This window comes from Gallinula chloropus (genome assembly GCF_964237585.1).
Source record: "Gallinula chloropus genome assembly, chromosome: Z".
Lineage (NCBI taxonomy): Eukaryota > Metazoa > Chordata > Aves > Gruiformes > Rallidae > Gallinula > Gallinula chloropus.
The window spans coordinates 49270350-49295245 of NC_140089.1; positions in this window are offsets into that span (position 1 = coordinate 49270350).

Here is a 24896-nt window from a genome sequence, read left to right on the forward strand (position 1 = left end):
TTTATATTGTCATTGTTATGATGAAAATCCAATAAAGTATGAGCAATGCATTTAGTTTAAAAGCTTGCATCAATTTAAATTAACAGTCCATCAGGCTATCCAGTGATGACACCACTGTGTAAAGATACAAGGTACAAGATGAAGAGTAATAGCAAATGTAGTTATAGGTAAATGGTTGTAAGTTTAACAACCATTTCACCATATCCAAGGTGAAAAGGGTACACATTAATCACATATAAGACGGAAAGAGAGCTCTGCAAGGAGTATTATGTATATAATATTATGTATATACACAGACATTTCTCAAGGAGTATTTTCACCAAATCTGCCAATGACCATGGGTATTTTCTTATTTCCAGTGTCTCAATCTTTTACTACAAGACTCCTTCATTCCTTCTACTTTTTTTTTTTTTTTTTTTTGGCTCCTTTTTTCTTTTCTGGCTTGATTTGGTCTTTTCAAACCAATGGAAAGCTGGACATGTTTGAAAATAAAATGGTGACAATTAAAACAGGTTTTATCATTGCAACATGAGGTTAGTCCATGTGGAAAGCATTTTTTCTATTATCATGCTGAAAATAACATTATTTGAAAGTCTGCTTCTTGATGGTCAGTCAGTGTAAGTTGTGACTTCATTGCATAAATTTTGTAGCACTTTTGATTTATGTAAGCTTTGGCTTTCATTCAGGTGTTGTTCTCACCATATTTGTTAACAAAGAAGACCTTTGATCTGTCACCTTAGGGAAAGTGGGGGATGGTACTTCAAGTGGCAGCAAAGATCTAAAGATCACTGATGGGTTAGAAGATTTATAAAGCAGTCCTTTAGGAGTTAAGACTATCCCCCTTAGGAGTGTAGCGGGATCAATAGCCCAACTGAAGTGCATCTACACCAATGCACACAGCCTGAGCAACAAACAGGAGAAACTAGAAGTTATTGTAAGACAAGGAGACTATGACATAATCGCCATCACAGAAATGTGGTGGGTAACTCACATAACTGGAGTGCTGCTATAGTTGGCTACAAACCTCTTCAAGCAGGACAGGTAAGGAAGGAGAGGAGGTGGGGTAGCCCTCTATGTTAGAGAGCATTTTGATAGCCTCGAGCTTGACAACTGTGATGACAGGGTTGAGTGTCTATGGATAAAAATCAGAGGAACATGCAGTAAGGCAGATACCGTGGTGGGCGTCTGCTATAGACCACCCAGCCAGGTGGAAGAAGCTGGTAAGTTATTTTACAAACAACTGGAAGAAGCCTCACGATTGCTAGTCCTTGTCCTTGTGGGGGACTTTAACTTACGAGATTTCTGCTGGAAGTTTAACAAGCAGAGAGGAAACAGGCTAGGAGGTTCCTGGAGTGTGTGTAGGACAACTTCCTGACACAACTGGTGAGTGAGCCAACTAGGGAAGGCACCCTGCTGGACCTCTTTTTCGTGAACAGATAAGGCCTTGTGCAAGATGTGATGGCTGGATGATGCCTAGGTCATAGTGATCATGAGATGATAGAATTCTCCATTCTAGGAGAAGTGAGGAGGGGGATCAGTAGAACAGCTACCTTGGACTTCCATAGTGCACACTTTGGACTGTTCAGAAGGTTGGTTGATAAAGTTCCATGGGAGACAGTCCTTAAGGGCAAAGGAGCCCAAGAGGAATGGATACTCTTTAATAATGAAATCCTGGTGGCACAAGAACAGGCTGTCCCCATGTGCCAGAAAATGAGCTGGCAAGCAAGTAAACCAGCTTGGCTGAGCAGAGAGATCTAGGTGGACATCAGAAGAAATGGGAAAGTCTATAAGCTTTGGAAGAAGGGGCAGGCATCTTGGGAGAACTACAGGGATGAAGTAAGATCATGTAAGAGAGAAAATCAGAAGGGCTAAAGCCCAGGTAGAACTGAGACTGGCCAATTCTGTGAAAGATAAAAAATCTTTCTGCAGATATGTCAACAGCAAAAGGAGGGCCAAGGATACTCTCCAGCCTTTACTGGACACGGGGGCAACAATAGTGACAAAGGATGAGGACGAGGACAAGGCTGTGGTACTTAATTCTTTCTTTGCTTCAGTCTTTAATAGTAAGGTAAGATGTCACCTTGGTATTCAGCCTCATGAGCCAGAAGACAGGGAGGAAGAGCAGAACAAAGCTCCCATGATCGAAGAGAAAATAGTTAGAGATCTGCTAGATGTTAACAGGTCTATGGGGCCAGACAGGATGCAACCAAGGGTATTGAGAGAACTGTCAGACATGCCTTTCCCATCACTTCCAGCAGCCTGGCTGACTGGGGAAGTTCCGCTACACTGGAGGCTGGCAGATGTTACACCCATTTACAAGAAGGGGTGAAGGGAGGATCCAAGAAACTACAGGCTGTCAGTCTGACCTCGGTGCCAGGGAAGATCATGGAGAGGGTCATCTGGTGTGCTATCACACAGCACACGCCAGACATCCAGGTGATCACACCTAGTCAACGGCAGTTTACAGAGACAGGTCCTACCAAACCTGATCACCTTCTATGACAAGGTGATCTGCTTAGTGGATGAGGGAAAGGCTGTGCACGTAGCATACTTAGACTTCAGTAAAACCTTTGATGCCCTGGTTACCATTGGCCTGGACAGGTGCACCCTCTGCTGGGTAAAAAACTGGCTGCATGGCCAGGCCCAAAGAGTAGTGGTAAATGGAGCTAAATTCTGCTGGAGGCCGGTTATAAGTGGTGTTACCCACGGCTCAGTCCTGGGTCCAGTTTTGTTCAACATCTTTATCAATGACCTGGATGAAGGGATTAAATGTTCCCGCAGTAAGCCTGCAGATGACACTAAGCTGGGAGGAAGTGTTGATCTGCCTGAGGGCTCTTCAAAGGGATCTAACCAGGTGGTCGACTGACTGAGACCAATGGGATGAGCTTTAATAATGCCAAGTGCAGAGTCCTGCACATGGGACATAACAACCCCATGCAGCGATACAGGTTTGGGGAAGAGTGGCTAGAAAGTTGCCTGGCAGAGAAGGACCTGGGGGTGCTGGGTGACTGCTGACTGAGTATGAGCCAGCAGTGTGCCCAGGTGGCCAAGAAGACTAATGGCATCCTGGCTTGTATCAGAAACAGCGTGGCCAGCAGGTCCAGGGAATTGTGCATACTTGGCATTGGTGAGGCCACACTTTGCATACTGTGTTCAGTTTTGGGCCCCTTGCTACAAGAAAGACATCAAGGCCCTTGAGCATGTCCAGAGAAGGGCAACTAAACTGGTGAAGGGGCTGGAGAACAAATCTTAAGAGATGCAGCTGAGGAACCTGGGGTTGTTTAGCCTGGAGAAGAGAAGGCTGAGGGTACACCTTACCACTCCCTACAACTACCTGAAAGGAGGTTACGGACAGCTGGGTGTTGGTCTCTTTGCGCAGGTGACAGGTGATTGGACGAGGGGAAATAGCCTCAAGTTGCACCAGGGCAGGTTCAGATGAGACATTAGGGAAAAGTTTTTCACCAAAAGGGTTATTGGGCATTGGAACAGGCTGCCCAGTGAGGTGGTTGAGTCTCCATCCCTGGATGTATTTAAAAGACAGGGTAGACAGCGTGCTTAGGGATATGGTTTAGTAGAGGACAGGTACAGTTGGACTCGATGATCTCAAAGGTCTTTTCCAACCTAATGATCCTGTGATTCTGTAAATTTCACATAAGCATAAGCAACAAGCCAGCTCCATATAAATGTATATACACAGAAGAATCATGCTTCCATAGAAGACTGATTTCCATTCAGCAAACTACAATGACTAGTGCCCCCCTTGCTTTTCCACTGTAGCCGTCAATTCCTTAGTGTTAATTTGAGACGATTTGGGCAAATCTTCTCTAGAAGCAGATTTATTAAAGATTAAGGGCTTCTGACTTACTCTTACAAATATAACTCCTCTCATTAATTTTCCTTGCTGGGTGGGAAAGGATAGCTTGATTGGTATCCTGATCACTATACTACTACTCTTCCACAGTCCAAATAATACTCCTTTCAAAACAATATGGTTTAAACTGAGAATATCAGCATCTGTCTTGCTGTCCTCCAGAGACCCTACCAGCCAATATGATACATTTTGCAACTGGTTTGTTGTGCAATAAGTTGTGAACAGATTAATGCAGTGAGTTTCAGAGGATCATTGCCAAGTAATTAAGTAATGCAATACCATTGTCAATATGCTTCCAAGCACTAGTAAAAGGCTTGTGCTTCAACTAAAATTTTTCTGGAACTCAGAGAGGGGTGAAAAAAGAGCAACTAAAGTATAACTGTTAGGTATGATACAGAACTGACAGCTTTTTGATGTCATTTATTTGCTGTTTATGATGTGCAATTTATCATAACCTGGTTAGGGGGGAATATTCCATTTATTTCTGGTTTTACTCTAAAGTGCATTTTCTTTAAGAATAATTGTGTAAATCTTAATCTCAGGACTTTCACAAAACTGAATACTTCCCTTACAGATTTTTTTACTTATTAAACAGAAAAGTAATTTCATACTAATCTTAATTCCTTCCTCAGCTTTCAGTAATTTTTATTTTGAAGAAAGACGGGATTAGCCTTTAGAATAGTTTATTCACAATTCATGTTTCTTTCCCTTGTAGAATAGACAAAAGTATAAAAATGGTATTTTAAATTTTAAAAAATACTTTATCAGTAATGCATGGTAGCCTTTAAATGTTTGAGTGAACAAATTGGGAAAACTAGAAGGTTTTTATTTGTGTTTACAGCAATATTTTAGCTGTTGATGGTAGCTAGTATTTGAATACTTAAACTATTAACTTTTCAAGAACAGATAATAGCTATCAGTTTAGATTTTTGTGGGAAAAAAATTAAAGTAAATAAAAGACAGTAAGTCTCCTTTTCAAAGGTTACACCAATTTTAATTTAGAATTACCGGACTTTTTGGGAAGCAAATATCTGCAGTCCGGGAATGGATTTGCTCTTTTCAGATGGCTGTTTTTCTACATACATGTTTTAAATGAGGATGCTAAAAAGCTGTTGCAACTTTATTTACAGTTACTCAGATTCAACTAAGATCAATTAACTGCAGACGGTGAAGGTGATTGCATTTTGCTGTCATAGTATACTCCAGACCTGCAGAGTCAGAGAAATCAGAGACTAATTTTCATCTCAGATACAAATCTAACATTCAACTCAAATTTTATTTGCTCTAGAGGAGGTGCTGCTGACCCTGGTGTGAGTGGGAAAGTGCATTTGTCACCGACTTGACACCCTTTTGGATATTTTGCTCTTGTCCTCCTTTGATACTCATTTCAAGAATTATACAGTTACCAATATTTTGTGGTTAAAAAAAATCAATATTTGCCTTTTTCAAAAGATAAAATAAAGTATGTTCTCTTTCAATTCATACATACAGTTGCATTGTTACTCAGTGGGTCTCTTCCACTGCCTTTTCAGCAGTGAGGTATAATAATTTAATGCACATTTTAATTTTCATGCAGCAACATGATTGCAGTGAAAGTACCTATTCATTGATACTTAGAAATATTTGGATAGAAAGTAAAAAATAACATATGGAAATAACTTTCCAACTTTTTTTTTTCCTGGTACATTTAAGCAAACTGTTGATTTAAAAGGGAAGGTAATATTACTAACATAATGTATTCATGTTTCACGAAATTGCCATTTTTCTTTCTGTATGTAATGCAGATAATTACTCAATTAGGCCTAGTAATACAAAACATTATGGAGAAAGTAACAAACATTTTGATTCAGCCCTACATACCAAACCAAATCTCCCACGGTGAATACTGTTTCAGTTCAGGTGTACAAATAGCCTGCTACTCACATGCAGCGTGGGAGCTGGAACACTCCAATGCAGATTATTATATATTAAAGAATAGTTACTGAGGTACACCGTGAATTGAAACCAATCCAAAAATAGTGTGTAAATCACAGCCAATAATAAAACCCAAGCAAACAAAAAAGGCAAGAAAAGGAGCAGGTTATAAAGAGAAAGAGGTAGAGGAAAAAGGGAATATGGAATTTAATGTGGTCATTCTGTAGGAGCATCTTTGAAACTGAACACTGTTTATTGCAGATTTTTAAATAAGCTAAGTTTAAGGCAGTAGTACACACTCCATCTCAATGAAAGCGTGTCTGCTTTTTCACACATGATGGTGGGAACTTTACATGGGCACCTTTATATAGGTGTGCTGGTTAGCACAAAAAAACCCTACCAGGTCATCCTCAAAGGAAACTAGAAACAGCACTAGTAGCAACTTCAGGAACAGCATTATCCACTATTTTTATTGGCACTAAAGAAACCGCAGTGCCAGTGAATATAATCTTGAGCACTTGGCCAGAAGAAGCCATGCCTCTGAACTCCAACCATCTTCCAAAGAGCTATGCTCTGCACTGTGAGAAGGAAATATTATTTAGCCTGATGACCAACAAGGCTCATGTATCTGCTGTTGTAAACAACACCGTAGCACAGCTTAGAAGAGGAATATGCTTTCATCTGGCTCTGATGTAAGATGTGGGGAAAACGGTGTTTCAAAAGACCTTGACCCATTTGCAAAGAGACTTTTTAATGCAGGCAATTTCCAGTGAAAAGACAGAATGGTGTTTAGTAGTGGAAGAGCCCTTCTGGATTATCAAATCCAATTCTCTGCCATTGCAAATGACCATTTCACATAATCCTGTCCATCAAGTTCCAACTGAAACTGTGAGACATTTAGAAGCTTTTCTTTCTATTACTTTGACAAGAAGGTAATTTCGGAACCTTGGTGCTCTAATGATTTGAAACCTTTCAGGCTAAGTGTATTCACAGCCCATATACACCCATTTGTTCTTCCATCTTCCCAGGGATGAAGATAAATAGTTGTATATGGCAATCATTCGCCCAATTCCATGGGGCTGGTAATTTGCAGCTGTGTATTTGAAACTGTTCCATGTTTGGACAGTTCTTCATGCAAGAACCTCAGAAATGTGGTGTGCAGTGTGAGAGAGAGCATGAAATCTGGAGCTACACCACACTTCACAGCTTCTGACCAATGCTAGGGGTGCCATTCTGTGAGAATTGAGAACTACTGCATTTAGTAAGCACAGCTGGACCTGTGGGGCAGGTGCTGAACAGGAGTGAAGTCCATCAGGTAGAGAAAAAGAAAAAAAAAAAGGAGGGAAGAAGCCAAAATAGCCCTCTGACCCAGAATTAAAAACTGAGACCTGCAAATATTATGGATACAGTCAATTGTAAACCCTGGAAAAGGTGTAACAGCAGTCAGTTACAACACCTTCATTTACATGGGAAAGTGTGGAGATACACACATTACACATCTGTATGTGTGTGCATTTACATACAGATATGTATGTATGCATCCATGTATGGCTGGGTGCTCACAAAAACAAGACATTCCAAAAATGCTTTAAAAATAAAATACATCAAACCTTGTTGCTCTATTCTGTGCTCACCCAGCTGTGACTGAGTGCTGCAGCATTCGGAGCAACCCACATTTCACAGGGAAGATAGCAAGTGAGGAAGTATTCGGTCTGAATTCAGTCACTCACAAACACCTGAGAATGGCCTTTCATGATTTATTTTCTTTCATTCAATGGAGAGGCACATCAAATAAAATATTGTCTGTCTGTCAGTGGAATGCTGCAAAGTTGTATTTGTTTCAAAGAAAGCAACACCTGGTATTATTTTATTCAGAATCAACATTTTTTGATTCTTTCATCATGTAAGTTAAAATGTGACTTTCATTAAAAAAAACCCCAAACATTAAAAAATCTCTCCTCAAACCGCTGCTGTGGGTGCAGTATAAACTAGGGCATAATTCAGGACATCAAGTTTTAATAAAAGACAGGGTTTTTTTTTAAAAAAAGGTTGTGAAGCTATTACCAGCATACCAGCACACCGAAAAATTATGTTTAACTGGTCAGTATGCATATGACCAGCCTCTGGCTTCCTTGTCAGCCCAGATTATAGCATGCCATGTTCTCTACATAAGATACATGTTTTGATCAAATCTAGCAGTCGTAACTCACGCAAAACTCTATGACTTCAGTGGGAATTTTGTGTGAGTGAGGACTGTGGATTTTGGCCAAAGGAAATAAAAGATCTCTAATGCCAATGCAAAACTATGTTTATTGTCCAAAGTGACACAGAAAAACAACGGGTGGGAAAAGAAAAAAATAATTACCTGTGCAGAAACAGCAAGCTCCAGATGCCCTTCACTTTCTGCCTGTCATCACACCAGCTGTTCACCCTTCTCTGCCCCGGGTTTCCTCCACCAGAAAGGAGTCCCTGTCTCAACCAAGGAGGCTGCGGCTCTGTTCGCCTGCTGGTGCTGGTGCTGGTGGTGCTGGTGGTGCTTTGCCGTGTACCCTGCGGTGGCTGCTGCCCAGGCAGGCTGCGTGCCCCGGTGGCTCCGCTCCCCGCTACCCGGGACGGGGGGAATGCTGTGGTTGCTCGATCCCAGCTTCACTCTTTCCTTCTGCTTTTACGGATGGACTGACTCCAGCCTCCGCTGGTGCTACTGCCTAAATGGCGACTGCAAAGCTCATCTAAGCTTTTAACTGCCACCTACTGAATAATTGTGGAATATACATATATACCTATGTATATAGCCTGCAATTTTCTGGCTTTCTCAACGAATGTAGGTTTTTACGATTAGTCTTTAAGCCCTCCAACTATTCCAAAGTTTATCATTTAAAGCTGTTGTTTACATTAATCTGTGCTCATAATTCTCCCTTTCTTTCAGCATCTAAACACAGAACAAGGCTGTTCCTTTAAAATTAAAAAGCTTACAAAGCCTTTACTTGAGCTAATCCTCAGTGGGCATAAACCAGTCTAGCCCTATTCAAATCTTGGAGCTGTGCTGATTTATAGCAGCTGAGAATCCATCCCTTATGTGTAACATTTATTCACAAAAATGCACTAGATACCAAGTGTGAAAAACACACCATAAGATAGCTTTTGTCTGACACAACCCCTTAAAATTTCACTCACCTGAAACAGATAAGATTTTTTTTTCTCCTGATAACAGTGGGTTTGGGTGGGTTTTTTTTGTGAAAAACCCCCAGACAAGATTCACCATGTCCTTCAGCTGTTTATTTTTAAAGCAACTTCTAGAAATACTCAGAAAGGGCTTTTCTCTCCAAACTAGAAGCAGGATCCACTGGAGATGTTTGAACTCTCACTGCAGAAAGGAAGCCTATGTACAAGGTGTCTCTGTGAAACCTCGGGGAAAGTGTGGAGAGTTGTTACCCTCATAACCCAGTAGTAGGGGTATGTACCACCACAATTCCTCTAAGCTGACAACACATAGCTGCACTGAGTCATGACGTGCTCAGCCCTGTGAAGGACAGGTGACATACAGCACCATAGCACAGTGGCACAGAAAGTGTTGAATTTTTACACTTGCTGTGACTGCTGAGAGAAGCACGGGTCAAGCAGCTGGCTCCCAACAGCTGATGTGATTTGTGAAATGCCACTCTCAATAAAGGATTGCTTTGTTTTGCTTGTTTTTATGAAAGATTCATTAGTTATGTTAACACTTTTGCTGACTGGAGAAATGAAAAGGTTTCCCTCTACATGTGCATGTTACAGCAGTATAAGTGTACAAGGATACATGATGATCTGTCCAAAATACCCCAAGGAAATAATTTGCACTAGTGTGTAGTTCTGGTACAGATTAATCCTGACTCGTGTTTCTACAGGCTCCCAGGCAGTAGGCCGTGGAGCAGTGCACATGCTGCTCCCAGCCGCAGGCCTGCTCCTACAGCTTGGTCGCGAAGGCCTGCCTTTGGTTTTGTCACCACTTCTCAGCAATAACATAATCCCATGTCCTTACAGAACTACTAAACTCCTACCCCAAAACAAAAAGCTAGGTGCTATAATGACTCCAACATGGTAATGCTTAATCTGTAAGGTTTATAATATTATGCGTGGACTTGGTCTGTGCTTTTTCTGCCTTGTGATAGCATGACTGCAGAACCTGGCTCCACATATTCAAATAGACTACAAAGTGGTTCTGGAGTTACAAAAAATGAGGCTGCTTGGTTATTTTTAATCGTAACATCTCAGTTCTCATTGATTGTGTCCTTATTGAGAACATGCCTTTCAATTTTCCTTTAAAATAGTAGAAGTACCTGATGAGCTTTAGAGTTAGATTTGCCACAACTTTTATTCACTCAGTTTATATTACAAGTCTGGAAGATTTTAGTTCTTGAACCCTATTGCAACAGGATGTATGTTCAAGCTTTGAAGAACAGACATTTTCAAAATCTCAATTCTTTCCAAAATTTAATTTACTTGATTAATTGAATTGAATTGATAAGTATCAATACAGCCCATTGTAATTCTTTGCTTACATGTCTGAACTGAAATATTTCATTTACAGGTCGCAGATATGTACATTCACCAACAGACATGAAGTCCAGTTCTATAGCTTCTGTCTGGGCTCTCTCCTCAAAATCACCATAAGATACAGTACTGAGAAAAGCACAGTACTGGATCACTGTAGTCTAATGCATTGTAAAGGATATTTGTATGGGATTTCCCTTACTATCTTTACTGAAAACTAGCATGGCAGTTCCTACCCACTCTCAGCAATGGTTTTTAGATTATCCACGAATGGTCTCAACAGTGGATGCCACAGACATAAACCTAAGTCAGTACTATGCACAACTGCTGCAGCACATCTGGGTAAAGATTTTCCTGCCCTAAGCTGCAGGGAGGTTTCATTGCTTTGAACACTGATGTTAACATGGGGCAGAGTGGACAGGGTCTGTTCACAGTGAAGAATTGCTGGAGGTGCCAAGGACCTCCGCTCTGCAACTCCAGAATACATACCAGTATGCCTCACATGCTGCTGACTGGAAGGGAAAGTGCAGAGGGCAAGGTCATAAAGCCCTGCGACACTACTGTTACAAACTTCCATAACAGTGAAAAGTCTTAGGCAAGCTACATGATTGTCAGGTTTCTGTGATGCATCCTGGACTAGAGAGGGCTTTTAAGGAGCTAGACAACTCCTTAGTTAGCCAAATATGAGCTGCCTAAAGCTTGAGTGCACATATAGCACAAATCTGCGTGTGCATTCAAAGTACAGCTTCAGAGTCAACCCATGGCCATTGTATGGCACAGAAAAATGAGAGTGTCTTCAGTTTCCATGTAAAAGCTTAAGATGTAAAACAGCTGCTCATCTGTAAGATTTTCTCTCTACAAGACAGAACATAACCTTGACAAAGAGCAGACAGCAGAGAGCAAAGACTAAGCTCAGTTTTGTCTTTTCTGGGATGATTTTCTCCCTGTTAGCCTCCATTTCTCTGGAATGCTTTCACTAGGCCACACTCTGGCTAAAACACAGCCATCCTGTATGCATACTTGGAAAGCTACTGTCTTGGCTCTGCAATGTCTTCAGGACACCTAGTTCTTCTGTACAACTATCCTCAAATATGGCTAAAAATTACCATACATCTATATACCTTGTTATCTTCCCATATTGTATTTCTAAGTTGTGCTCAAAAATGAGCTAATGAGTTATCTTTATCAGTAACATGCAGGACATTACAAAAGATCTCAGCATACTATTTTATTTTATTTTTTCAGGAAGATTTATTGTAGTTTTTGTTAAATTCATCTTAAAAATATTGTTAGGAGTGTTTAGGCCAGCAATGGGTCACATTAACACCCTGTACTTGGTGCAGTAATTAGATTCCTACTCTGTGAATATGACACGACTGTAGCTACAGCACAGGTTACGACAAAGGCTGTATTTTTGCATTTATTCCCTATATTTGGACCTTAGGAAACTTCCACCATTTTGTAAAAGAAGTATAAAATTTTAATGGACATTTTAGTGCCCGCACACTGCTTTGCACCTGAAAAGTGAAAAAAAAAAAAAAAAAAACCAAAAAAAGGAGATAACTAGTGAGTGAGTACTGCCTAAAATCTTGAAAATACAATAATCAAATTATTTACTGTACTTTTACAATTTGTCTAAAGTGCAACATAGGCCATTTACAATGTACCAGAACATGTGAATATCTCTCATAGAATTACATCTTATGCATAAAGCAAATGTGATTAAAACTGATATGTAGTGTATTGGGCAATTGTACAATTGTACAATTGTGGTGTACCCAAAGGGCATGAGATGATGGGGCCATTCTTCCTAGGGGTAATTAAGGTGCTCATTTATGTTGAAGTGGTTCAATTGGCACTAGAAGGTTGGATCATTATCTAACATGTTTTAACAGTACGGCCTTATCGGACAGACAGAGGTCTTCTGTGAAATGTTGTAGAGAAAGCTGAAACTGCAATTCTTTTGAAGAGGGGTGTCTTATGCTTTAATATTTTTAAACCCTATGGATAAAGATGAAATACTGGTATTGCTAACTGCGGTCTTTTAATTCATTGCTTTGCAAGGAAACGTTGTGTTGCATGCAAAGGTTGTGTTGCGCACAAAGGTTAAAAATAAATAATACAAATACATTACTATTAGAATAAAACCCGACCTAGCTCTTAGCTTGCAGTAAAAGAAAGCACCTACTCTCATGAACTGCAAGACCTGTCACTGCTATAGACTGCAGATGGAATAGGCAGTTTGGAGAAAATATTTTCAGATCCCATAGAGTACGATTTTCTTCTCCTTTAGCTTCCACTGGATTTCTGCCCAAGCTTTCTCACTCAGACCTCCAGTATGATCAACACAGTTGCCCTCAGACACCCTCTTGTCCTGCAATTTACATTAATGGCTGAACAAAATATTTTTGAGTTTTTACCTGGTTCCTGGTGCAAGAAGACTTTTTTTTGCCTTATTGTCATTGTGAGGGTCAAAAGAGGGCCTGCTTCTGAACACTTGAGAGGAAGGAGGGGATTGCTGTTTATTTACAATGAAAGCATGACTGACTTAATCTTCACTAGCTCCTGGGATGTCAGATACTATAAAGGTGATTAAAGAAGATAATTTATTGACTCAATTCTCTAATATCTGTCCAGGTACACAGGGGAGAGTGCTAATGTCACTGAAAATTTGTAGCTAACTGCATTTCACTTGATTTTTTGTGAAATGGGAACAGAATGTAGCAGTGCTCAGTATTTAACATGATCATTTAAAATAAATATACTGATATCATCGATAATAACCAAAGAAGAAGATAAAAAAGGAATTATTTGTTGTGAAGAGCAAAAAAGCGTCATATTTAACTGTCATAAAATCATAGAATTATAGAACAGTTTGGGTTGGAAAAGACCTTAAAGGTCATAAATTTCCAACCCCCTGCCTTGGATAGGAACATGTCTCACTAGAACAGGCTGCTCAAGGCCCCATCCAAACTGGCCTTGAACACCTCCAGGGAGGGGGCAGACACCACCTCCCAGGCAACCTGCTCCAGTGTCTCACCACCCTCATAGTGAAGAATTTCTTCCCAATAGCCATTCTAAATGAACCCCCTTCCAATTTAAAACCATTACCCCTCATCCTATCACTACGTGCCCTTCTAAAAAGTCCCTTCCCAGCTTCCCTGTAGCCCCGCTTCAGGTACTGGAAGGCTGCGCTATCAGGTCTCCCTAGAGCCTTCTCTTCTCCAGGCTGAACCAGCCCAACTCTCTCAGCCTGTCTTCATAGGAGAAGTACTCCAACCCTCTGATCATCTCCATGGCCCTCCTCTGCACCTGTTCCAACAATTCCATGTCCTTCTTATGTTGGGGACTCCAGACCTGGACACAGTGCTCCAGGTGGAGTTTCATGAGAGTGGAGTACAGGGACAGAATCGCCTCCCTTGACCTGCTGCCCACGCTCCTTTTGATGGAGCCCAGGACATGATTTGCCTTCTGGGCTGCAAGCACTCATTGTTGGCTCATGTCGAGCTTCTCATCCACCATCACCCCCAAGTCCTTCTCTGCAGAGCTGCTCTCTATCACTTCATCTCCCAGCCTGTATTGAGGATGAGGATTGCCCTGACCCAGGTGCAGGACCTTGCACTTGTCCTTGTTGAACCTCATGAGGTTCACATGGGCCCACTTCTCCAGCTTGTCCAGGTCCCTCTGGATGACATCCCAACCTTCTGGCATGTCAGCTACACCACTCAGTTCAATGTCATCTGTAAACTTGCTGAGGGTGCACTCAACCTCGTCATCCATGTCACTGATGAAGATATTCAATAATACTGGTCCCAGTACAGATCCCCGAGAGACACCACTTGTCACACCTCTCCATCTGGACTTTGAGCCATTGACAACTACTCTCTCTGTGCAACCATCCAACCAATTCCTTATCCACTGAACAGTCCATTCATCAATTCCTTATCTCTAAAGTTTAGAGAGAAGGATGTTGTGGGGGGACTGTGTCAAAGGCTTTACAGAAGTCTGGATAGATGACATCCATATCTTTTCCTGTGTTCACTGATCTGGTCACCCCATCATAGAAAGCCACTAGCTTGGTCAGGTAGGACTCTCCCTTGGTGAAGCCACGCTGTCACAAATCACCTCCCCATCTTCCATGTGCCTTAACATAGCTACTAGGAGAAGCTGTTTCATGATCTTCCCAGGCATGGAGGTGAGGAGTACTCTAAGTATTGAGTGCCAGTTTCATATCACCGTAAAGTAATTGGATGTTGCAGTTTTGCGTAGCTGGGTATTGGTAGAGAAATGGGGGCTGCAGGGATGGCTTCTGCAAAAAGCAGCCAGAAGCTCTGCGGGCCCCAGAGCCTGTCTCCAGCTTGTCTGTACTTTTCTTCTTTTTCTCTAGAGATATACCTCACTAAATCATGCCCAAACACATGAAATAGTGATTTCAACATCAATAATTTGCACAGAACTCTAAATATAGAAAAATCAACTATGCTGTGTTACAGATACATAAGCAATATTTAATAGTATTACAAAGACATTGTGAAATTTCTAAACTGATAGTAATCCTTTATAGCAAAATACAATGTTATAGTTTTTGTTAATTTGTATAAGCACCGATCACATAATATAAAGTACTGGATATAGAGTAGAATCTTAAAACCAGTCTTTCCATTTGCTGATCAATATTCATACTTAAGCCTACACTGTGTTTGACACATAGTCATCCAGGCATACTGAAGGAAACCTCTGTGAAGAAGGAAGGTTAAGAAACTTATGACTTGATAACTGTAGATTAATTACTTTAACCAGAAGAGTAATTCATTGATTTGAACTGTGCTATTCATGGGTGCCAATATATTACTGTGCAAAATTGTGGGTTTTGTACCAAACATTTAGACACCAATCTAAACAAAGGAGGAAAATAATTTCATAACTGGGATTAGTCTTTTATTCAAAATTTACATGGGAATGAGAATCAGCAAAGACAGCCTAGCTATTACAAATGTAATTACAACTTGCAGGAGGACAAATATTATTTCATGAGCATAATGCCTTAAAAATTCAAACACTATATAAACTACTTGCATTGCATCTGAAAATAAAATTTAAAAAGAAAAAAAAAAACAAACACATAATGATGCATTTTTAATGCATCCACTTGTACCCCTTAAAAGCAGAAGAACCACATTCAGCTTGTACAGCACACTTCGGTATATATCTTTACAAGGCTTACAAAACTGAGTGAATGATGAGCTATAACTCCTTTACTCAGTACCATCCAGAAGAAATTCTTCACCATGACCAACAGAAACTAAGTCACACTGTATAAGAAAATATAATTATTTACCATTAATAAATTAACTTCATTAATTCCACAACACTGTATACGTATAAAACATGTGTACATAAATATAAAAAATATCATCTATTATTCATACAACAGAAGATGTGGACAGGCTGAATCGATGGGCCAAAGCCAATGGGATGAGGTTTAACAAGGCTCAGTTCTGGGTCCTGCACTTGGGTCACAACAACCCCATGTGATGCTACAGGCTTTGGGCAGAGTGGCTCAAAAGCTGCCTGGTGGAAAAGGACCCGGGGGTGTTTGTCAGCAGCCAGATGAACATGAGCCAGTGGTGAGCTCAGGTCGCCAAGAAGGCCAACAGCATCCTGGCTTGTATCAGAAACTCTGTGGCCAGCAGCACTAGGGCAGTGATCATCTGCCTGTACTTGGAACTGGTGAGGCCACAATTTGAGTACTTCATTCAGTTTTGGGCTCTTCACTACAAGAAAGACACTGAGGTGCTGGAGCATGTCCAGAGATGGGCAACAAAGCTAGTAAAGTGTCTGGAGCACAAGTCTTATGAGGAATGGCTGAAGGAATTGGGGTTGTTTAGCCTGGAGAAAAGGAGGCTGAGGGGAGACCTTATCCCTCTCTACGATTATCTGAAAGGAAGTTGTAGTTTAGCCCTGTAGAGCAACTAAGCCCCACGCAGCTTCTCGCTCACTCCTCTGCCAGCAGGATGGAGGAGAGAATTGGAAGTAGAAGTGGGAAAACCTGTGGGTTGAGGTAAAGATAGCTTAATAGGTAAAGCAAAGCTGTGTGTGCAAGCAAAGCAAGAAAAGCAATTCATTCCACACTTCCCATGGGCAGCTGCTCAGCCATCCCCAAGGAAGCAGGGCTCCATCATGTGTAATGGTTTCTTGGGAAGACACTAAGCCTCTTATAAGTTAAGTATGACATCATATGGCACAGAATATCCCGGTGGTCAGCTTGAGTCAGCTGTTCTGGCTGAGTCCCCTCCCAATCTCTTGTGCACCCCCAGCCATCATACTGGCACGGTGATGTCAGAGGAAGAAAAGGCCTTGACATAGCACAATACTAACTACTATGAAGAAAATTAACTCCATTTTAGCTGAAACCAAGATAAATCGGTACTCAATTGCAAAAATAATCAGATATGACTAAGGGGAAGAAAGCCCTCTATCTTTTGCTAGATGACTGCTCCAAATTGCTGTTGAACTTTCTTCCATACAAAGAGTAGAATCATAGTAACAATAAAGGAAACAATGGACAAATGCTAATTAGGAGTGAGTCCTACTAATTTGAAACTCTTGTTAGCATCAGTGTTTTAGTCTCATAATATCCAAGGACAAAAATCATGTTTTACTTAAAAGCCTTATAGTGTAGGTGCACAAAACTGGGTTCTTCAGATTTTTCATGCTCTCCTCCTGACCTTGGGCTAAGCCTATTATTACCTCTCACCTCTACCAACTATATCTGGAGCAGAGACTTTGCATAGCAAAAATCCTTTTCCTTACTCTCAATGTGGCTGTTGTATGCAGCGGTGTGCACTATTGCTATTCACTTCTCTCTTGAGGCTGTTCACAGCAGGGAGCAGAGCCTGTATCTGCCATTGATACCTGCTCAGCTCAGGTCTATGGTCTTTGAGTGCCTGACCACCAGTTGGTTTGCTCTCTTAACCGTGCAACAAAATGTTAAATACTACAGCAGTATTTGACGCAGTGTACAAGCCTTTTGGTACCAGTATCAAGTCAGAACCTACTTCCTGAAAAAGACATCTGGTGTGTAGCAAGTTCAAGAACATGCCTATTTTTTTCACTGTCGTGTAATACAGTGACAAACTGATCTGCTTTGCTTTCCTGTCCCACTGAGTCAGCCCTTCACACCATTGGTTCAATCCTCTCATCATCATTTCTGTCACTACAGTGATCTTACGTGTCTCTGACAATGTTTTAACAAGAAGTGTTCCATCACCTTGCCAAGAGCAGCTGAAGACTTAACAAGTTTCTCCCTCTCAGCTGGGAGAAATGCTGCCTTTTTCCTGATTACACTGTAATTCTTCTTTACCTGCCAAGGTTAAAGGAGGAACACTGAATGTCACAGTACCTTCCTGCATTCCAGCGAGGCTGGCTGAGTCTGCTAAAATCTCACCCAGGGTGACCGGGACGTGCAGGATAGGATGGCAGCTCTGTGCAGATATGGTGTGTTTCCCTCTGTTTCTGTAGGGCAGCTTGCTTAGCTGACACGGCTTGTCAGTGTGAAAGCTGAGCAGACTACCCTTTCCACACACTCTTTGCCTGGTGGTAATCAAGAAGTCTTGTACCAACGATGGCAGCAGCCCGGTGCCACCTCCTGTTACAGGAGGATCGGCCTCTTCCCCTCTAAGATATCCTATGTCAATCAACCAAAGTCAGGACAAAAAGGTTGCATTAATTTTCAGATATGAAAACTGAGTAAATAACAGGAATGAGAAAACCTGATGATAAAGTTGCCATCAGGTTCCACTTTACCAAACGTTCATTTGGGTTCTGCGTAAATGATGGGGCTATTTCTATGTGCCCTTTACTTTTTGGTGACTGTCCAGTTCTCTCTATGGCCCTTGTTCCATATTTGTCTATTAAACATCTTAACATTTTTAAGCCCTTTGATGGCATCTGTACACTTACTCATATCGGTAGAGCTATATAAAATGTCATGGCATAAATGACACCTGATCCTTCTCACCAGTTGTCCTTGCTTTCCACTGTAGACTCACTGTAGAAGACAGTATTTATCCTCCTTACAAGGACAATCTGTCTTCCCAACGGCTCTGCATATCCTTAAAAATACATGATCTTGAGTGAAAAATGTTAGCCACACACACACACAAAAAAAAAGGAATTGTTACAGTAAAAAAGAAAACACGATGGACATAATTGATTTCATCTGAATTATCATATTAAATGGCTTGGTCAGGCAAAAACCCCAATATCTTTATTTATTTTCCTTCATTAGTTAATGAGAGAATGAAAAGTTAAGGTTGTTTAGTGAACATCACAAAATTCAAAACCACTTTGGAAACGGTGATAGCCAAGGTATCAGGAACAGTCTTCCAAAGGACAGTTTGGGTAAGCAAAATTTCTTGGCAGAAATTCAATTAATTTGAAGGAAGAAAGAAGTTATGTACCCTTCCAAATCTTATTCCAAGTATGTGAACCTATAGCCCTTTAGTTTCTAGCATACAGCTCATGCTTGAATAGACTATAGGCAGAATTTGCATGTTTTTCAATTACCCTTAAACATGAATCGTAAGAGAAGTATTAAACCTTTCCCAAGTATATATCAGATCATAATCCAAAGCCAGATAGTTATTACTGTACTTCAGTGGGTAGAGTTGAGGTCTGGAAAGGTGAATTAATTCATCCAAGGTCATGTAATTCACTGGTAAGAGGGCTAAGAATACACTTTGCTGAGTCTTAGCAGAGATTTCTATTTGCTAGCCTCTCCTCCTTGTTTCTTATGTTCGCTATGAGAATGTGTCTGTGGGCTCATGGACCAGAGTACTTAAAAGTAGTCAGATCATTTGCAGGTCTAAATTTTCCTTATTTTCACTGGATTACGATGATACACCTTCATTGCTGGTCAAGGGCGTAAAAGCAGCCTTACCATGCCTGCGTGGGCAAGGGCAAATTTTCTCGTGCAGAACTATGAGTCCCTTTGGCTAGGCAGCTTCTGGAGTAACAGCAGGTTATGGATAGCACTCTTGGATATCTGTATGCTGTACATCAGTGGCCAAGAGACACAATCTGAGTCACATGGAAAATTTAACATAAGTGTTTAAGTTTCCATTTTGGTGCCTAGACATCTATTCTCCCTTGTGTTTAGCAGCATTAAAATATACACATTTTTATTAATCCCCAAATGTGCTTGTTTTCCCTTTTTAGGTGATAGAGATCTTGCAACTCTCTCATTTGAACACTGCAAAATTCTCAGTCTTTTAGCTCACTTCATTTGGGTGGCAGCTTTTTTGTAAGGAATTTCTATGGTTGGAAGAACACCAGTAATCAACTGCAGTGAGATACAGGTTCTTGTAGTCTTGAAATTGAAAGAGACAGTGAAGATGAGGAAGGAGGAAGCTAATGAAGTGAGAAAACAAACAGATTAAACATGTCAGGTAGGTCTACCACCAGCTGGAGTCCTAGGATAGCTACAGGAAAAAATGGCCACAGTCACTCCAAAGCAAGAGCAAAGCAGTCAAAGCTGTATGAAGGTCCAAAGCAGGATAAAAAGATCAAACACACACAATAAAATATTAAGCTACCGCCTCCCTTCACTGCTGTGTTAATACTTCTGGGAAGCCCTGTTACACAAATCCGTGCTCGCTGGGCTGGATAATGCCATTAGCATCTCTGCTCTGAATGAAACTATGGATCAGTGATTGTATATGGTGAGGCTGCCTGCATACAATTCATGCTACAGTTCCTGAGTACAAAATACAATTTTCCCCTCAGTACAAAATATTCCAGCATCAAAAAAGGTGAGGTACCTATATTCATAAACTGTTATGGGTATCTCAGATCTGTCCACTTATCCCAGCTGGTTGCCTCCTGGTCTGAAATCAAGAAAGAAGAAAAGAAGTATATGCATTCTGTAGGATGTCAAGAATGTGACTGCAATATAAATGTTCCCTGCTTGAAATATAACAGACTTTTCAATGTAATTTGAAGGCCTGCTGTTCATTTAAATTACCCACTGTGTGGGCTGTATGCTATTACGCTGCACAACATAAAAGGAATATATAGTATTTGCTTTCCCGAAAGAAATAAGGAATGCTAACCTAGAATGTTGTCAGAATAGCATAATCATGTTTATTTAAGAAAATAGTCCATTTATGCAATCTAATTCTATTCTTTTGCCTGTCACTGTTACTATACCATAGGTTATTAATATGCAGCAACATGGCTTTGTTTGGAGCATTACAGGCCTCAGAAGATCTGGACTAACTGTGATGATGAGACTCTTTGTGCAGACAACCAGCTAAGCACCTGCTAAATCAAAGCTTGAGTCCTCTCAACATTTCTCTTGAGGAAAATTAGTAAAATTGAATGCAAGAAGGTGTGCAAGAACCTGGGACAGCAATTCCCCAACTGCTGGGAAGGGAGCACCCAGAATAAAGGTAGGTTTTAACAGTGGAAAAGAAAGAGAGAGACCACCACCACTTCCAGGCAGCTCACATTCACTTCCTCATTTATTCTCGAAAGGGCATAAATCTGGAGTCACTTTCTGGACATGTTCCTCCCTACCTGACTGGTTACCACAGGAGTCTGGGGCTGAAGTAGTCCAGAGCAGAAGCCTGCATTCATCCCCTGGACACTTCCCAGTTTACCTTCATGGCACTCTGTGGAGATGAGGTTAGGCTTTCTTATTTCATAAAACGGTGAACATTTTGCTTATGGGCTCTGGGTATGGCTAAAGAACACAATGTGCAGCGATACATGATCCTGTGCCAGGTAAGCTAACTCCAACTTGAAAATGGCACAACCATCTTGTGCTTATGTTTCTATAATCTTGACTCAGAGGTTCATCAAAGTAATTGGTTCTCCTGAAAAGTGCAGTGCGATGCCTTCAGTGACATGATGATTGTACACCTGAGACCTCTGCGGGTACCTGGATCCTGTGCTTCACAGATGTACGCTAAACATAGACAGGTCCAAAGAGCCGTACTGTGACCAAAAGATTAAAGGTTTGCATTGGCAGAGATAAGACTTTAAAGAGTTTTACTTACTGTGCAGCAACAAAATCACTAATACCACCACATTGATGCTGAGGGAGTCATTCAGGCATATAAAACCCGTAATTTTCCTGAAAAGGCCACCTAGTTATTGGACAGTTTTGACATGGTCATATTAAGAATTCTTGTGGGGTCAGATTCTCATTGTAAATATATCTGGGCTTTGCAGTCTTCAGCTGAAGATAGAACCTGACTAGTAGACTTCTTTTTTCTTGTAATAGCACCTACTGAAGAAATGGGATTTCTCAGAATAAACCAGAATTTTATATAGAGAATATTCTTAGGTGAGACAGCAAAACATGTGCCTTATCTCTTGCCACTTTTTATGAAATATCCCAGGACTAGCTCCAAGAGGGTTGCTGTTGTCCTTTCTAGGGGATTTTTTATTTTTGTTTTAATGTTTCATTTTGTAAGAAGTAAACAGCTTTAACCCAAATACTCACTAGATGAAAGCCTATCTTCATTGAAATTGCACTTCAAGATGTTTCCAGAACTTAGACTTGGGACCTTTCTGTGTAAGTCAGTTCTAAATAAATGATCCCGTTCCAATTTTTAACAGTTCTGCAGTCCTGGAACAAGGATAAATGCAAGTATATTCTGCCCAAATCAATTGTGCTGGCATAGACAGAGAGAATACACTTGCATTAACTGCTACCACTTCATCATTCTGTGAGTAACACAGTCTTACTAAATCTAGCAAATGTTCTTTCCCTGAAAAATTTCCTGGCATTTCACAGATAAACTTGATCATTTTAATTCATTGTTGTGTGGACATTAAACATTTTTAAAAGGAAATATTCTTAAAATATAATCATTCCTAAAATGTAATAATTTAAGAAAATACTCTTAGAATGTAACTTTTGGAAAAACTATGTTGATGCATACAAATTCGAAATAGGCAGTTTATTGCATGAAATATTGGATAGAAAAGATCTGCTTAGAAATGGTTTACTAATTTGTTTCAGTTAACCACAAAGGAGTCTCCCTAAGGAAAAAGGCTACCAGAGAAAGCAAGATGGAAAGGAATGGTTTGAAAGATTTCATTGAAGTCCTTTACCGATCTCTAAGCAAGAGAGCTATAGTTCAATCCTTTCCATAGCTTGTATTTCATTGCAAGAGGCCTCTGTGTTGTGTCTCACTGCTTCTCAAAAAAGATCTTGATTTCAGTGGAATAGTGAACTTCACAAGTGTTTCCACTGAATGTGACATCCATGGCGCTTTCTCTGTTTACTAGAAGGTCCCAGGTTGAGCTGCAAAGTCGAGTTTGATCCTGGAGGTTATTTTATTTAGACCATATAGGTATGCATTTTGTTACTTTAATTAACCCAAAATTTTATATTTACATGCCTGTTTGGTTTGGAGAATTTGACTAAATGCAGTATCCCAGCTTCTTTTTGTGTTGGTTTTGGATGCACTGTTATTCATTTGCAAAACAGCAGCATGGCCTTCTGATCTTCACTCACTACAAAATAACTACAAAATGCATTTGAGTCTCACTAAGTCTATATTGACAAAGGATTGTCTGGATATTGTCAAAGTTCTCCCTTCCTAATGATATCAGTGAACTTAAAAGAATGTTTTTTTTAAAAAAAATAGATATTAGCCCAATAGTGTCAGATTGGGACGCTTTGTCACCCTGCCAACAGCCAGGAGACACTGACATTGCTTTTTTTCCACACAAAAAGATCTAGACCTCAGCTCAGAAGTTCATGTTTGATTTCTTGTTGGCAATGCACAGAACTTCCATCCTCACTCCAATGAAGCAGTAGCCCAGAGAAAATATCACCACAAATGCCCATCTCCTGGGCTAGTACAAGGTGGTATCTTTTTATCCTGTCATTTGATAAAGTGACCAAAAGAAAGGTTATGTTAACCAAGCAAAAAGCTTATACTGATCAGCACAAGTTGCAGATCACATTCCAATAGTTAACCACCTGCTGTCTTTTACCAGGATATTGGTTGTGTTCATGCTGTGGCCTCACATTATTAGTGGCAAGCTATCCTGTTATCACTACCCTTGCATTCTATGCTCACTTTTGGATGTGTCTGTGCATCCCACTCTATTCCCCTAACCTCATTAGTATGCAGAAGTCTGTAAAAGATATGCACATTTAACATACACTTCCCAAAAGTCCTGCATCAATCAATATTTCAGTGAAGCCTTTATAAAATCTAATGTTCTGATGAGGTCTGTAGTGACCATTGTTCTACTACAAAGGAAATAAGCTTCACCACAAATGGCCCAAGTTCTTCACAGCTGTCTTCAACAGCTGAAAACAAGGATTGAAAACACATCTTCTATAATTAAATCCACTAAACCTCTTGTACCCTTAGGACAAGAGTGGCATAAACTCAGCAGATTGAAGGCATTTCCTCCCAGACATTTTGCTTTCAAGATACAAACGTTAAGCTACAAATGGCCTGCACCATCTCCAATGTTATTTAAAATTACACACTTTTCACAACAGGGAAAGGCTAACCTCAATAACTGACTCAAGTTCTGTTCTGTCCAGGAGAGCTGCCTTCAACATTATGATCAAGGCTGCCTCACAACCTTTTAGACATGTTTCACCAATCAACATTGATCAACACAAGTTACTTTAAATTTTCTGTTAAAAGAGTTTCCAGAAATAGAGTGTCCAGGCACTTATCTCAGGAACCAGATAGAATCAGCTTAATAAGGCGAATTTCAACACCTTTGTTTTCTTGAAGATCATCAGCCTGTTGAGAAATTCAGCACAGAAGGCTATACTGAGAGGCTACAGCAACCAGAATAGACTGCCTTCTTATCAAACCCCAAAGACAGCTATGAAGCAGGGTTTATACCATATTTTAGATTACACCTTCTTAGGAGTTCAGACTGTGAAATTTCCCTCTCTGTTCCATTTTCTGCAGTTCTTCAGCACCTTACTAGCAAATAACAGCAACCTACTAGATCCTCTGCTGAGACAGCTATGAAAAATAAAAAAGGTATTTGAAACTATCCCATGGAATAACCCTGACAGAGAATATGTTTTTAATTGCTAATTTATATATGTGAAGATACTCGCTTTCGTTTGAATTCTCAAAGGAAGGATTAGAAAAGGCAACGTACCGAGCAGTTCGGTTGCAGCTCTTTTGAAACCGGTGGTGTTAAAATTAATTTATCCAATAGGATAGATCACATAACATTTTTTATATATAAACACATATATATATATACACACACACACTATTATCCAAAGAAATACTTAGAAATGGAAAGCCAAATCCAGATCAGTTTACAGTCTATCATTTACCAAACATTCAGTGCTAATAAGCCAAATTTACTTCTGGTGTTTTTTGGGTTGGGTTGGGTTTTTGGGTTGTTTGGTTTTTTTTGGTTGGTTGGCTGGGTTTTTTGTTGTTGTTTTGTTTTGTGTTTTTTTTTTCAAATTTCTACCTTGTATACACTAATGAAGGCACTTACACCATCTTAGAAATCTATCACACAGATCAATGTTCAACTAGGATCTCCCAGTGGTCCTGTCACCTTT